We start from the raw sequence: 12,662 nt of genomic DNA, 5'->3' as shown, positions 1-12,662 counted from the left end.
TGAAAGAGAGGGTTTTTTCCCCGTTAGAAGACATTAGTTAGCCTACGTCAATTTAGTGGCGGCGCTCCGCTAATTATCTGTATGTGGGGCCGGTCTGAGCCAAAAAATGCCCGGGCCGTTTTGTTCTCCCAGTCCAGCCCTGAAGAACAGTATAACTCATATTCTACTTCCAATGCAGTGTGCGTTTCAACAGACTCCCCTGACATGCAGTGGATTGGCCCTTTGCTTTGGCATGTTAGGACTAGTCTTTTTCAATGCATTCAGAACCATGAGCTGGTTACACACATGTGGATATGTTCGAAAACGCATTGGTTTAGGCTTCTCATTTAATAGTTTTAGAATGTGTATTTCAAAAGTCCGGTTTTCAAAAATATTCCATATAGGGGGCTAAAATGCACCTGTCCACATGCCATGTTTACACAACAGACAAAAAAAATCCAAATTTAAAAATATCTGCACATCTGTAACCAACACCTGACAGAGGACAAATGCACCACCGGTCAGGGTGAGTGACTCCTAACACTGGTCAGGCACTGAACAGCAGCACCACGCAACTCATGGTATGAAACTCATCCCATTTATTAGTCACTGGTTGTTCTTGTGTATTAGCTCACTTCAGTGTTTTATCAGTAAACGTAATAAATTTGGGGCATTGTGGGGGTGTAATTATCTGTGTGTTCCACTGTCACTGATTGATGTCTTGGGGCACCTGTGCCTATGTAATGTGAATGTATGTACAGTGTGCTAATTGAGGCATGGGGGCACCCGTGGTCATGATGTATATGGGTCAGTGACAAATAAGGCTTTGTACAATGAGAAATAATAAAATGTTTCAATACATTATTTTAAACATTTTTCTAGTTTCAAAGATTTTAAAGACAAAACATTTCTTACTGACAGGTTAGGGTTACGGATTATTTTGGTCTGGGCACAATTTATACTTCTAGTATTATTTTAATTAGTACAAAACATTGACAGCCTATCAAGCAACTGGAAATGGTATTTCTCAAAAACATGTCTTTACTGCCAGGTTAAGGAATTGCTTTGGCCAGGACACAACATGAATTGCTATAGCATTTGTTTGCTTTGTATTACAATTTGGTATCAATTTTCTAAAGATAGACTTAAGATAGTGCTGTGGGAATATAGAAAGCACTTCCATGAGTCCATCACGGAAAACACTTCCGTGACCATAGCACAGAATTTTGGTAAAATCTGAAAATGACACAGATTTTGTCCCAAAGGTCCATGTATTCCACAGAATTCTGGCAGGGCCATCATAATCAGATGACTTCAACCCAATTGAAATTCTGTGGTGGGACCAGAAAGAGGCAGATGCTGCACGCAGGCCCAGAAAGTGGATGAAATGGACCCTTTTGCTCAGAAGGAATGGAGCAAGATCAGTGGCGTGCACAGACATTTTGGGGGGGGCAGGTGCTGAATGTGGGATTGGGGGTAAGTGGACTGGGCTATGAAGGCCATATACAGTATTATATCGGGCATTATTGTCACTAGATTATCATGTCAACATGGACCACAGTACACATTACAAAAAATGAATTAAAAAGAAATGTTCAAAAAGGGCATTATTTGTCCTGTAGGGCAAAGGGGCAGGTGCCTTAGCACCACCTTGTCCCTATCTGTGCACGTGTAACGGAGGCTAACTAGCACAGAGTTGGCGTGGAACGTTGGTAAGATGCCTGAAGAAGATCTATGATCGAAACGTTGCTCCTAATAAATTAAGTCTTTTGCAAGCAGTGTGCAGATCCTTTCCCGCTCTTACACGTGGAACGTTGGTAAACCTCCCTCTGATAGCTTCATACAGTCTCGTGCCGTTGGGCCGAGAGACTAGTCTCTTGGCCCAGCGGTATCGTACTGTGTCTCCCATTGCCGGACCGTTGTAGTTGACGAGATCGCACGTTCGATCCCCGAGGGGGGTGAACAGGTGCAAGATGACCTCCGTCACAGTGGTGCCGCTGACCCGGGATGGGAGTGAGGTTTAAGGGGGAGAGTGTAACGGAGGCTAACTAGCACAGAGTTGGCGTGGAACGTTGGTAAACCTCCCTCCGATAGCTTCATACAGTCTCGTGCCTTTGGCCCAGCGGTATCGTACTGTGTCTCCCATTGCCGGACCGTTTTAGTTGACGAGATTGCACGTTCGATCCCCGAGGGGGGTGAACAGGTGCAAGATGACCTCCGTCACACACACCTATGACCAAAATGTCTGTGTATCACTGCAAGATACGTGTGTTACGCTATGTTTCACATCTGAAAGACGTTATAACTGCCAAAGGATGTTGTGCTATGGATGTATGTGAGGGGGTTGAATAATTTTGATCACATAGAAAGGACACTTGCTGGTAAATAACCACAAATATCGTTGCAATTTAAGATGCATGTGTCTAGTTTACAACTCCTTCATTGCACGAGTACAAACCAGATAAAACTTGAATGTCAAACTGTCTAAAACACTTAATTCCAGTGGGGGTTGAATAATTATCACAACTGTACACACACGCACGCACACGCACGCACACGCACACGCACACGATTCGGGCTCCATGTCCGCTCAGCAGGGGGCGATCCCTCTGCATATGCATGCACAGACACACACACACGCACGGTCGCACACACACACACACACACACGCCCGTAAAAGGGGGAAACATATGGGGGTCGATCCCTCTGGACAGGCAGGAGATGAGATAAAGCGGGGTGGCTACCTGCCCTCTAGCACTGGCCTCTCTAGTGGCACAGCATGGAGGTCCTACTCAGAGGAATAATGCAGACTGCCCAGAGAGAGAGAGAGAGAGAGAGAGAGAGAGAGAGAGAGAGAGAGAGAGAGAGAGAGAGAGAGAGAGAGAGAGAGAGAGAGCAGGAAGAGTGAAAAAGTACTTGTGTGTGACAAAGAGAAGAAAGAGAAGGGAGAAAGGCAAGAGGGATGGTGAGGGGCCGCCAGTGAGCGAAAGATATTAAAAAAGCATGAGAGAGAGAGAAAGAGAGGGTAAAATGGAGAATTAGTCTGAAAGAGTGAGAGGGAGAGAGAGAGAGAGAGAGAGAGAGAGAGAGAGAGAGAGAGAGAGAGAGAGAGAGAGAGAGAGAGAGAGAGAGAGAGAGAGAGAGAGAGAGAGAGAGAAAGAGAGAGTTTAAATGGGATGTTACCTGTGGCTAGAGAAAATATTAAAGGGGCTGCAGACATCGTAGATCACAGATAGAGATGTCTGCCTTCCAGCTAACTGTCACTCCCTGACAAACACACACGCACGTACGCACACAAACACAACATTGACTCTGCTTCAGCCACAACATGTCTGGGCTGTTCAGCCATAATAAAAAGCCCTAAAGTGCACTCTGAGCACAGTGCAGGTGCACCGATCAATAAGGCCATTCAATTATTCAGCCCTGACACACCTCTTAACACACTCTCTGACACACACACACACACACACACACACACGCGCACACGCACGCACGCACACACACACACACACACACACGCGCACACGCACACGCACGCACACGCACACACACGCACACACACACACACGCACACACACAAGCACACACCCACGCACGCACACCTCTTAACTTCACTCACACCGCTTCTCTGCCATCCTCTCCTCCCCCTCTGCCTCTTCTTACAGAAGGTGTGTGACACCAGTGGAATGTTCAGGCTGTTTTCTTCTTGTCAGGTATTAATGGTTACTGCTGTTGCAATGCACTGCACTCCTCCTCCTCTTCTGTTTACTCTCCTCCTCTGTCTCGTCTCGTTCTGCCTTTCCCCTCCTTCAACACGTTCTCTTGCATCTGCTTGTCTGCCATCTCCTCCTCCGCCTCTCCGGTAGGTTTGTACAGCCGTCTACACTAGCAGACTTTTCTGTATGGCTGCGAGTGTGATTTTCATTTTCAAAATAAAACACCTCATAATTTAAATGCCTCATTTTTTATAGGCCTAGTTTCTTATTGTCCTGTTGGTTGCTTTCACTGGCAACTTGATATTCTTCAACTGCCTCCTCCTTCTCCTCCTCTTCTGCCTCCCCTCTTCTGTCTTCCAACCCTCCAACTCCATCGTTTTCTCCATTATTGTACCCTATATCCTCTTGTGGATTCCTCCTCCCCCAGCCTGTACTCATGGAGCATTTTATAGCCATTAACAGCAGGAGAGGAGAAACAAAAGATGGTGTGTCTCCACTGTAGTGCCACTGCTGTTAGCCTGCTGTACCCTCTCAGACCACCACACACCATATGCCAGACAATACGGCTATGAGAGATAGCAAAGATACCTGTAGATACAGAGGGCAGTGCAGATGACCTTTCACTGTGGGGGAGCTCCTCCAGGCAGCTATGCTGTATATAATATTCTCTATAGCAGGGGTGTCACACATAAGGCCCGGGGTCCAGATGCGGCCCGCCACATGATTTAATCCGGCCCCAGACTTGTAAAGAAAAAAGCAACTAAAAAAGTAGTAAAAGAAGTGAAACTCTAGCCCATTACAAAATGTGCTGCAATTGTCATGAGATTTCAGGTTTTTAGTACTTGAGAGTTGAGACCAAATGTCTTTTTCTGGTCACTATTTACATTCAATGCTCATGATATACCCGCTGTCATCCACCTCAACATGATTCACTAGCAATGTGATTCCAATATGAAGCAGAAATTTGGGATATTTCATTACTTACATTACTGGTCCAGCCCACTTCAGATCAAATAGGCTGAATGTGGCCCCTGAATTGAAAGAATTTTGACACCCCTGCTCTATAGTGACTTCAGTAAAGAGCATACATTCACATTCATGCCATTGTCTACAACAAACAATGTGTCCGTCTGGTTTGTGAGGCCTAATGGATGGCTGCTTTGACCCGATGTTGCATTATAAAACATGATGTGTGTGTGTGTGTGTGTGTGTGTGTGTGTGTGTGTGTGTGTGTGTGTGTGTGTGTGTGTGTGTGTGTGTGTGTGTGTGTGTGTGCGTGTGCATGTGAGTGTGTGCATGTGTGTGTGTGTGTGTGTTGAGGTGATGAGTTGGAGTGGTGATGTGCAGTGCTACTGTATGCATATGGACATATCAGTATTGTCTGAGTGGCACAGGGCTGATGGGCTGCAACAGGCTCCGGATGAACTCAGAGACCCAGCAGGAGAGGGTCTGTCAGAATAAAAGCCCAGCTCAGGGATAGGCTATAGTTTCAGCTATCCAGCAACTTCAGCACATAACCCAGAACTAAAGGTGTGTGACGGGAGAAGAGGGTTGAGTTGATTTTGGCCGGACCTGTTTTTTTCTATTATTCTATTACATTTATTTTATTCTACTCAGACTGTGGAAGCAGAGAGTGCATTCGAGGCTCATCTTGGCCGGACTTTTATATTGTTTGTTTATTTATCTCTTGGCTAGCCAGCCATGCACAGATCCGCTCGATTTCGAGTATTAGCTGCAGTGCCAAGATTATAGCTTCACTGCTCACCCTAAATCCTGGAGTCTGAAGTTGGGAATAAAATAATCCCAGCCCCCATTCAATCAGACTTAAACTTAGACCCCATAGCGCTGCAGAGCTTCTCTGCTTATTGTGCAGAACAATACAAATAATAGTCTACCATATTGCTATTTGCAATTCCATCCTGTTTTATTCTGTTCTATTCTATTCTATTCCATTCTGACTACTGTATTTATTAGTCAAGAGATACACACTTCTTTTCCTGGTGACTCCCTACTATTGTATACCAGGATGAGTAGACACACACACACACACACACACACACACACACACACACACACACACACACACACACACACACACACACACACACACACACACACACACACACACACACACACACACATCTATGCGTGTGTTTACAGTACCTGTATCTGAATGATCCTCTCCACTCTGCTGATGTTGACGGTGTGTGGCTGGCCATTGGCAAGGTTGCGCTGGTCCACATCCACCACGAAGGGCTCCCTCAGTCCTCCCAGGTCATATCGCAACTGCAGCGTACCTGTGAGAGAGAGAGAGAGAGAGAGAGAGAGAGAGAGAGAGAGAGAGAGAGAGAGAGAGTAAATGGGGAGCAAAATATCAGCATAGCATTAAACACAGCTGCAGCCTAACTCCACTGCACTCCACACACACACACACACACACACACACACACACACACACACACACACACACACACACACACACACACCCTTGTTGTGTTCTCTGGCACCCAAAGCCTGGTGTTACTGTCAGGGAGTACAAGCACAAAGCTCCCATGTATAATACCACACCAATATTCCACAAAAGCTGCCCTGCGAGCCTTGAGAGGTGGGGGGTTGTAAAGTGTGTGTGTGTGTGTGTGTGTGTGTGTGTGTGTGTGTGTGTGCGTGCGTGCGTGCGTGCGTGCGTGCGTGCGTGCGTGCGTGCGTGCGTGCGTGCGTGCGAGGTGGCGTCGAGACACGGCTTGCAGCCAACCCAACTCGTCCAGCAATACCATCAATTCTCTTGGCAAACGTCAGATCTCTGGACAATAAGATGGATGACATACGGCTACTAAGATCAGCGAACAAAACCGTGAGGAACTGCTGCGTTACGGTGTTCACCGAATCATGGCTGAACGACGGCATACCCGATTCGGCTTTACAACTGGAACAACTAACGTGCCACCGAGCGGACAGAGCCCTTGCAGAGAAAAAACGAGGGGGAGGAATATGTGTCTACACACATGATGCTTGGTGCAATAATGCTACGGTAGTACAGAGGCACTGCTCTCCACGAGTGGAGTTCATGATCATCAAGTGCCGACCCTTCTATCTACCCAGAGAAATATCCGCTATCCTATTAGTTGCCGTCTACCTCGCACCCAGCAACAACAACAGCGTCAAAAGCGAGGCACTGAACGAGCTGCATCGGGGCATCAGTGAACAACAAGATGCACACCCAGATGCCTTCACAGTGGTACTGGGAGATTTCAACCACGGAAATCTCAAAACAGTACTTCCAAAATTTCATCAACATGTCAACTTCCCAACAAGAGAACAAAACACCCTGGACCTCGTTTACACAAATCAGAAGAGAGCATACAAGGCAAAGCCCATCCCCCACATTGGATCATCAGACCACACAACGATTCTCCTACTGCCAGCTTACAGACAAAGGGCAAAACTCACCAAACCAGTTCAGAAGGAGGTGAGAAAATGGCCTGAGGGAGCCATCTCACGACTACAGGACTGTTTTGAAACCACAGACTGGGACATTTTCAAAACAGCTGCCACCCACAGCAATCACATTGACATTGAGGAGTACACAGACACCGTGACCTCCTACATCACAAAATGCATCGATGATGTTACAGAAATAAAACACATCACCACCAGGGCCAACCAGAAGCCATGGTTCACAGGAGACGTTCACCGACTGCTGAGGGCCAGAGACAAAGCCTTCAGAGCAGGAGACGTAGCTGGCCTAAAGACAGCAAGGGCAAACCTGTCCCAGGGCATCAGGAAAGCAAAAAAGGAATACTCAGACAAAATAACAACACACTTCAAAGACAGCAGAGATGCACAGAGCCTGTGGCAGGGCATACAGGCCATCACGGACTATAAGCCTGCACCACGAAGCTGTGACAACAACACCTCTCTGCTAAACGACCTGAACAGTTTCTTTGCCCGCTTTGAAGCACAAAATGACACTCACCCACAGAAAACTCCCCCTCCCCCCCATGATCAACCCCTTTACCTGTCCTCTGCCAGTGTTAAGAGGACACTGGCCACCATCAACCCACGCAAAGCAGCTGGCCCAGACAACATACCAGGCCGAGTGTTGAAGGATTGTGCAGAAGAGCTGAAGGATGTCTTCACAGACATCTTTAACATCTCTCTGGAGCAAGCAGTCATCCCATCACTTTTCAAAGCTGCTACCATCATACCTGTGCCGAAGAAATCATCACCATCATGCTTCAATGACTACCGTCCTGTAGCACTGACGCCCATAATCATGAAGTGCTTCGAACGGCTAGTCCTATCACACATCAAAGCCACCCTACCCCCCACCCTAGACCCCTACCAGTTCGCATACCGAGCCAAGCGATCCACGGAGGATGCAATTTGCTCTGCCCTCCATCCAGCCCTCACCCACTTGGACAATAAAGACTCATATGTGAGAATGCTGTTCATTGACTTCAGTTCAGCATTCAATACCATAATACCACAACAACTCATCAGAAAACTGGACAAACTAGGTTTCAGCACCTCCCTCTGCAACTGGCTGCTGGACTTCCTGATGCAAAGACCACAAGCAGTACGGGTAGGGAACAACACCTCAAGCACCCTGACCCTGAGCACGGGGGCTCCGCAAGGTTGTGTTCTCAGCCCCCTGCTGTTCACGATGCTGACACACGACTGCACAACGACCCACAGCTCTAACCATCTAGTGAAGTTTGCGGATGATACAACACTGGTGGGCCTCATCACCAAGGGCGATGAGACTCACTACAGAGAAGAAGTAGACCTGCTGGCCAGATGGTGCAAAGACAACAACCTCCTGCTGAATGTCAACAAGACCAAGGAGATTGTTGTCAACTTCCAAAGGGTCCAAAAACAACTGCCACCACTGACCATCGACGGCGATGCTGTGGAGAGAGTGAGCAGCACCAAGTTCCTTGGAGTGCACATCAGCGACGACCTCTCTTGGACCACCAACACTACATCACTGGCGAAGAAGGCCCATCAGCGTCTCTACTTCCTGCGCAAACTAAAGAAGGCAAGTGCTACACCCTCCATCATGACAACATTCTACAGAGGAACCATAGAGAGCGTCGTGTCCAACTGCATCACAGTGTGGGGAGGAAGCTGCACGGAGAAAAACAGGAAGACACTCCAGCGTGTTGTGAACACAGCGAAGAAGATCATTGGAGTACCACTCCCCTCCCTGCAGGACATTTACACCACACGCCTCACCCGGAAAGCACTGATGATCATCAAAGACACAAGCCACCCTGCACACAAACTGTTCAGCCTCCTGCCCTCTGGAAAGAGGTACAGGCGCCTCCGTTCCCGTACCACCAGGCTGGCGAGCAGCACAATGCACCAAGCGATCAAGATGCTGAACACTCAACCCACTCTCCCTCCACTGTCAGCCTCTAGCCAGCAAGGCCACTGACAACCCCCCCCCATCCCCCCCCACCATATCTGCGACTGAACATTCCACCTGCACTACTATACTTGTGACTGAACTTTCAACCTGCACTAACTCAAAACATGCACACACACACACACACACACACACACACACACACACACACACACACACAACACACACACACACACACACACACACACACACACACACACACACACACACACACACACACACACACACACACACACACACACACACACACACACAAGCACACTGCACTTTCTGCACTAAACCCAAACATAAACACACTGACACACACTGACACACACACACACACAGACACACGAACACACACACAGACGCACACCGCACCTTCTACCTGCACTAAACACATACACACACACACACACACACACACACACACACACACACACACACACACACACACACACACACACACACACACACACACACACACACACACACACACACACACACACACACACACACACACACACACACACACACTGCTGCTGGTGTACTTGACAAACCTTTTTAATATTTATTTTTCTTCAAAATGCTACTATTACCATGTCTAGAACGCTATAAAGGACTTTTTTAGGAAAAGCACAAAAGCACAACAATACCTCTTAATGTATGTCCTCTACAAGTCTTCTGTTGTCCAGTCTTGCACTTTAAATGTCTGTATGAGCACTGTCTATGTCCATACTGTCTTAAGTCCATGTATAAGTACTGTCTATGTCTATACTGTCTATGTCCTTACCTAGATTAGTCTATGTCTGTATGGGAAAGCAAGAAATGTAATTTCAAATTCTTTGTATGACCAGTGCATGTAAAGAAATTGACAATAAAACCTACTTGACTTGACTTGACTTGACTTGATGCGTGCGTGCGTGTGGGTGTGGGTGTTTAGTTGTGTGTGGGTGTGTATGGGTAGGTTGGTGTGTTGATGAGAGAGCTACGTTTTAAATCTAAGCATAATGAAAAACATTACTCAAACGCAAAATCGAACAACACGGGCGCAAAAATGACACAAAATCACTTCAATGCTGTGAGTGCATGTGGAAGTCTGTGCGTGTGTGTGTGTGTGTGTGTGTGTGTGTGTGTGTGTGTGTGTGTGTGTGTGGTGTGTGTACTATTTCATTGTTTAAAGAGCTAATCAGACTGTGCAGGCAGCGGAGACCATTTATGTGCACTCTGAATGGTCCCTCATACACACGCACGAGCGAATGCACGCACGCACACACGCACGCACACGCACACACGCACGCACACACACACGCGCGCGCGCACGCACAGGGGCCATTTAGAAATGTGGATATTGATTGACAGTTGAACATACAGAATTCACAGACTCTGCACTCGACTCCTAGCTGTAAATTAAAGAGGGAATCTATAACTTGGATGTAAATATTGATCACTGGTAGAAAAATGTCAACTAATAGGAACTTCAGTGCTTCTCAAAAGGGGAGTGTGTAGCCTATAGATGTAAACATTGATCAGTGGTGTAGCATATCAACATACCAGTAATGGGAACTTCAGTGATTCTGTATGAGTCTGGGAGTATGGATTAGGCATGAGCTCATGCATACACATCTGTGTATGTTTATATATGGGAGTTTGTCTGTTTGTTAAAGGTCAAAAATAGTTCTGTGGAGACGTAAACACACACACCATGGTGTACAGAGTGTTTTCAAGCAGTGGCAAAGTACAACATTTTTAGTGGGAAAGTAAGTAAAAAAGGACTCCACCACCTACAGTTAATAAAAAAGTTTAGTTCAAATCGCACTAATGCTCTCCAGGGCAAAAAAAACCTGATCAAATAAAATGCACAAAACACATTTGTGAAGTGAGAGCTTCACTTAATTTACATTTACAGCATGGAGACGAAAAAAGCACAAATGGATTTAGGCTTTATCTACAACCTCAAAAAGAGACATTAAAAGACTTTGAAAGGAAAAGTAAACTTTCTGAGTAAAACCTTTGGAGTTCAATTTAGAATTTAAAGGTGATTGCACACAAATTTGCAAGGAGAAAAAACACACACACATAATTGCCTCTTGAAAGACAACAAAGGGAAACACTGCAAAAGGTGTTTACTGTACAGTAGAAAAAATGTGCGTGTGGACCATAGAGACAAACTGACTGTATGACTTACAGTATATAACCTGACTCACGCCATCTGGCTGTGTTTCAACAAACAGCATACGAGGGCGGTCCGGTTCCATCACGCAACCATCTAGGGCTTGTGAAAAGTCCGAATCTTTTATAAAAGAATGAACCAATCAGGATCACTGGTGGGATTTTCCATAGATGGGCTCATTATGGCTCTTATTCCACCTGTCATTCTCAGCTGCGTCGAGTTCTATATGAGTGGCTGAAGTGGCACGTCAGTGAAGACTACCACATGCAAGGACTAACCACATGCAAGGATTTTCAATGCAAGGAGCATCATTTGACGGACAGATTGTTTATCCAATCACATGCAAGGATTTTCAATGCAAGGAGCATCATTTGACAGCGTATAGGTTATGGGGGGGGGGGGGTTCCCAGATGGTATTGTGAAGACGAAGGTATGTGTTTGTGTGTGTGTGTGTGCGTGTGTGTGTGCGTGTGTGTGTGTGTGTGTGTGTGTGTGTGTGTGTGTGTGTGTGTGTGTGTGTGTGTGTGTGTGTGTGTGTGTGTGTGTGTGTGTGTGTGTGTATGTGTGTGTGTGTGTGTGTGCGTTTCCTCTTACCGTTCTGACGCAGTACGACGGCCATGTAGTCTTGTGTGTGTGAGCTGACATAGACGAGGAGGCTGGGGGGTGAGGAGGTGCTGAAGCTGAATGACAGGCTCTCCTGCTGGAGGTTCACCTGGCAAGGCAAAGTAAGGCAAGATTATTTACTGTATATAGCACATTTCATACAGGTGTGCAACTCAATGTGCTTTACAAAAAACATTATCTTCCACACACTGCACTCTGCCTTATTGTTGGTGCATTTCTGAGGTAGTCAGACAATGTAGGGAATGGATCACACTCATTTTCTTTTTTTTTCCCTTTTCATCCATTCATTGCAGGGTCAGACGGATGTTTGGGCTGATGCAATGAATGGATAAAAAGAAAAAGGAAGGAAAAGAGTGTGATTCATTGCCTATATTGTCCTAACAAAAACAGGAAATACAAGACTACAATAAAATACACAGATAAAATCATGGCTAAGATAAGAAAAGAAGGCATACAATAGCAGAAGAGAATAAAAAACAGAAAATAAATTGTTATTGTTATTGTTAAATAAATAATAAAAAGTGGATAAAAATGTCAAAAACAAGAAATCATCCATGAGGACCACCAAAAGAAAACATCCTCAGCTTCCCCTCCTGCTAGGATTTGACACAAGCATTTGTATTCCAACCAACAAAAAATAAGTAATGACAAATTGAGTGATGCTGTGACTGACTATGTGCATTTGAATTTCTAAGTGTGTGTTTGAGCTTCTGCAGTTTTTGAAGGTGGTGTGTTGTGGTGGTGTTGCAGTGTCTGATCAGCA

This window comes from Engraulis encrasicolus, chromosome 9, assembly GCF_034702125.1.
Source record: "Engraulis encrasicolus isolate BLACKSEA-1 chromosome 9, IST_EnEncr_1.0, whole genome shotgun sequence".
In the NCBI taxonomy this organism is placed as follows: Eukaryota; Metazoa; Chordata; class Actinopteri; order Clupeiformes; family Engraulidae; genus Engraulis; species Engraulis encrasicolus.
This window is presented reverse-complemented; position numbering follows the sequence as displayed.